This window comes from Prosopis cineraria, unplaced genomic scaffold, assembly GCF_029017545.1.
Source record: "Prosopis cineraria cultivar Desert tree isolate PC_DT_omini unplaced genomic scaffold, ASM2901754v1 PC5, whole genome shotgun sequence".
NCBI classification, from domain to species: Eukaryota; Viridiplantae; Streptophyta; class Magnoliopsida; order Fabales; family Fabaceae; genus Prosopis; species Prosopis cineraria.
Window position 1 is genome coordinate 32798909 of NW_026555336.1, and position 5330 is coordinate 32804238.

At 34.2% G+C, this 5330-nt stretch overlaps 1 pseudogene; it reads left to right on the top strand.

Annotated features, from left to right (window-relative positions):
• Positions 1–4945, top strand: part of LOC129310837 (beta-glucosidase 40-like) — a 6245-nt pseudogene extending 1300 nt beyond the window's left edge.
• Positions 4946–5330: the final 385 nt, after the last annotated feature.

Genomic DNA, 5330 nt, shown 5'->3' on the forward strand with positions numbered 1-5330 from the left:
TTTAATTTATCATAATTTAATACTTATAATTTTAACTCAATATAATTTAATCCCAAAACCTTCCCTCTTACAACTCAATCCTTGTAATCTTAACCATTTAAATACTAGTTTTTAATTTTAAAAAATAAAATTATAAAGATTAAAAATATTTTAAACTTTAATATTTGCTATTATAAAGATTAAAAGGGTTTAGTAATTTAAAATATAGTAATAAATTTTAACATAATTTTAATCTTCATAATTTTATTTTTAAGATATGGGGGCCAATTTTTAAATGATTAAAAATATAAGGGATTGATTTGCAAGAGTCAAAGTTTAAAAATTGAGTTATAATTGAATCAAAACTTTAGTAATTGAATTGCAATAAGTAAAAGTTTAAGGATTGAGTTACAATTAAATAAAATTATAAGAAATTAAATAATAAATTTTTTTAAAAAATTTATCTATATATTTAAATTTAGAAAAAGATAATCTCTGCTGTTAGTTGGATCAGCAAAAAAAGGAGGGGAATACAAATGTATTGATTAGGGCTGTGCAAAATCTTCCAGTCCTGTCTGGTCCAGTCCAACCCGAGATGGTCTCAGTCTTGTTCGGTCTGTATAGTCACTGGTCCTTCAGGGCCAAAAAGACTCTAAAATACCAGACTATTTTTCGGGTTGGACTGGACAAGAGACCAGGCATCCGGACCACTTGGTCCAGTCCAGTCCTATTAATTTTTTATTATAATTATAATTAATTTATTTTTGACAAATGTTTAAGGTAATTGATGCTAAGGAGATGATTGTATAAAGATTATTAAGTTTGTTTCTAAATGTTATTGTATTGTAATATAGTGTTGTTGAATTTTGTTGAGTATTGTTTTGTTAAAGTTATAAATTTAAATAATTTAGACTATAACAGAAATATTTTTTTCTATTGTTAGAAATTATTATGGATTTATTATTATTATAAGTGTTTTTACTATCTTAATTGAGATTATTATGTTGGAATGGATTATTTACTCTCATAGAATAAAAAAAAGAAAAAAAAGCTAAGTGAGTACTGACTGACAGGACCAGTCTCCCAGTCCTATGGACTAAGTCCGATCCTGTTAATTTTCGGGTTATCACTGGACAAGACTGGACTACGGGTTGCCTAATCCAGTCTTTTTCATGAAAGAGACTGGACTTCGTTAGGTTAGGATGAAGTCCAGTGCCCATCCTGTCTTTTATGCAGCCCTTAGTATTGATAATGAATATTGAATGATTGTAGTACGAAGGAGGAGCGGTGTGAAAAAGGACGGAAGGGGACCATCAGTGTGGGATACTTTCTCACGTGTGCCTGGTAACACTCCTTGGTACTCTCAATATGTCTCTCCCACCATTATGTCTCTCTGTTTTTTTTTTTTTACACAATTAATATGTCTCTCTCTGTGGCATCATGTGAATATATATATATATATATATTAGCATCAATTCCATTGATTTCAGACATCTAAAGTGGTCACTGGTCAGTGATTTAAGAAATTTCAACTTCACTTTTGGTCGCAATTAATTCCATCGTGCAGGGAAGATAGTGGATGGCAGCAATGCTGACGTGGCAGTGGATCAATATCACCGCTATGATGTATTCTCATTTCTCCACTCTCAGTCCATTTCACTTAAATTTATTAACATTATGTGTTCAAATTTAAATCAACAACAAAAACCTTCTTGTCATAAAATGTGTTATGAGTATTAGTGCCCGTGCCTCGAATAAAATTGCTCTTACTTACGAATGATAAAAAAAATGTGCCATGAGCATCAAAATGAGTTTATTCTCAAACATATTATCAATTATTATTTATTTGAATAAAGGCTAAAGATACAGGCATTTTATCGATGACCCTACGCAGGGAGGGTCACAAAATGAGCGCTTGGAAAGAAAATAGATTTTTAAGAAAAAGCGCCTTCCTCTTGAGAGAGCATAGATCGGTGTGTGTATGTTCAACTAATAACTGAAAACATCCTGTGGTTTGATTTTTGTCCATGTCATGTTAAAGCAACGAATTGTTATTGCTATAGCCTTCTACTGTAGTGGCTTGTCCTACATAAGATCAAATATTATTATTATTAATTTTTCTTTTTTAATCTTGCTTTTAATTAAGCCTTTGTGTAAGGTAGTTCACACATGAAACAATGATCTGTTTTACAAGCAGGCAGACATACAACTCATGAAAGACATGGGCATGGATGGACAGGTTTTCCATTTCTTGGTCCAGGATTTATCCCAGTAAGCTCTTTTTTCTTCCTTACTTTCCCAGAAAATTGAGGTTGAAGTGATCATCATGATTTAAGCTTACATGGGCAGGTTGTTAAGTACTAGGAGTCACAGATTGAATGCCAACCATGATTATCCCAAATTGGACTTAAGAGTTAAGATCAAGCATAGACTTATAGAAGTAATTGATTAAACCTTCTGATAATGCTGCAGTTTCATGGTTAGATGGATCTGGGGAAATCAATCAGGCTGGAATTGACCATTACAATAAACTCATCAACGTTTACTGGCCAAAGGTAACAACTCCTCTTATTATCACTCTGTGATTTATCAGAACCCTATTCCTTTAACGCACATTCTCCACCATTTTATTGCTTCTGATTTTGCACCCCCCCTCACTTGCAGGACTTGAAATACGTCACCCTCTACCACTGGGACTTACCTCAAGCCTTAGAAGACAAGTACAAAGGATGGCTTAGCCCTGCAATCATGTAGTGAATTGTTTTCATCCTTTAACATCTTGTCTAGCATGATCTCAAAGTAGTGTTATATGTGATTCTGGTGATGATAATATAACTAACACGTGTCTCATGGTTTTCTTTTTTTCTTTTGGTGTGGCACAGAAGGGACTTTGCAACTTATGCTGAGACATGCTTTCAGAAATTTGGAGATAGGGTGAAGCACTGGATCACTTTCAATGAGCCCCATAATGTTGCTCTAATGGGATATGATTTAGGTTTTGATGCGCCTGGCCGGTGTTCCATTGACTTGGACTTGCTTTGCAAGGATGGGAACTCTTCTACTGAGCCTTATATTGTTGCTCACAATATCCTTCTTTCCCATGCAGTAGTATCAGATATCTACAGGAAAAAGTTCAAGGTATGTAACTTAATGAAACTTGTACAGAACCAAATGTGGGAAGCGATGAGTTTAAATTGTGAACTATGAACAATGCAGAACTTTGGGGAATGCTGAGATTTACAGAAACTAAGAAAGTAACTTGTGTACCTTTGGTGTATGTTAGTGACTCTAAGATATGAAACGGTATCATTTTATGTAATATAGAATTGTTAAAGCGACAATACACTGAGTAATTTGGTTCTTCCACAGCATATAGTAGGAGGATCAATAGGGATATCTTTGGATGTGATTTGGCTTGAGCCAGCAACAAACTCTGAAGAGGACACTGCAGCAACCCAGAGAGGCCTAGATTTCCAGTTTGGCTGGTAATGAACTACCTAGTGAACTGAAAAATGTGCCCCATCATAGTCATGTTATCAAAACAAAATGATGATATGCCAAGTTGTTCGATTTCTGTTACAGGTTTATGGATCCTTTGTTCTTTGGAGATTATCCCAGGTCAATGAGAACCATAATAGGAAGCAGGTTGCCAAAATTTTCAGAATATCAGGCCACTCTTCTTAAGGGTTCAGTAGATTTTTTGGGCATCAATCATTATACTACTTATTATGCAATGTACAATCCCAATATCACCAATTTACTTCATGATTGCATTTCAGACTCTGCTTCTCTCACCCTTCGTAAGTTTAATGCTAAACCTTTTTGTTTAAGCTTTTACAATTCAGTGCTTCAATTGAAAAGAAGGGTTTTTGTTTGTGACCTTCTTTCAGCATTCAATCTCAGTGGTAACACAATTATTGGAGACAGGGTAAGTCCTTGAAAAGCGAACCATCTTTTTCTCCTTTATATCTCTGATGCCATAGTTCTGAAGAATTGACAAACTTCTACTGCTATCAAAGATTTCTTTTGTTGTTGTTTTTGGGCAATACTGCTAGTAAAGATAGAGAAATTAAGAATAGAAGAATAGAAAAGTGAAGAAGAGTGTGCTTTACTTGACTCTCAGTGTGGCTTTGATATTCAAATTATGACTTGCAGGCAAATTCTTTTTGGTTGTACATAGTGCCACAAGGGATGAAAAGTGTAATGAATTACATCAAAGTAAAGTATGGCAATCCTCTGGTCATTATCACTGAAAATGGTAATCTTGCAACTGACAAAAATTTGCTAAATCTCTAAATTATGTCCAGCTCAAGTAACATTCACTTCAGCAATTTGTATTTTAGCACATAATTCAACTATGCATACCATATCATGGCTTCAGAATTATATTGCAGGAGTCTGCAGAAAAAACTGTCTGCAAATTCCTTTTGTGTGCATTGTTATATCATATTCATGTTTGATAGATGGTAATAGAACATGTCATATCATTTTTCCACTGTTGTTCAATTAGCCCATCACTTTCAGATTCAGTCCACAAGGAATAAAAATTTATTCTAAACCTCTATCTCTTTTTGTTTCTCTGCCATGTTTTCATAGGGATGGATGATCCAAATAATACACAAATACCCATAAAGGAAGCTCTAAAAGATGAGAAAAGGATCAGATATCATGATGACTACTTATCTAACTTACTAGCTGCTATAAAGTAAGTAATCATCTGCAACTTAAATGCATAGTGATGAAGCTGAGATCAAAGCTAATGGAATTTTTTGGTTATGGCTGATACAGAGAAGATGGGTGCAATGCAAAAGGGTATTTTGTTTGGTCACTTTTGGATAACTGGGAGTGGTCAGCTGGATACACTTCTAGATTTGGTCTCTATTTTGTTGATTACAATGACAACTTGAAGAGATACCCCAAAAACTCTGCTCTATGGTTCAAGAACTTCTTGAAATCAACTCAGTAAAGTAAAATGACAGCATATTTTTAACAATAAATGAATCTTTCAGTGCTATTTGTCCTCCTTGGTTTCTGAGAGTGTACTTTTTGGATACAAAAAGTCTTATTACTGGGTTGACACATGTGAGTATGGCAAACAGCTTGATCCTTGGTCTCTGAACGTTGAAAAGCTCAAATTCAGGTATGGTGGTTTCTATTGGTGATTTGATCTCATGGGATTAGTTTATTGGGGAATCCATCTGCATTTATCATGATTCTCATCAAAAGTCTTTCACTGACAAAGGAGAAGACACCTGGCCGGAGGATCAGGGGAACAAACAAATTAGCGAAGTATAATATTAATTTTCAAGTCTTTGATGGTTTGATTTTAAGGCATTTGAGATAATTATATT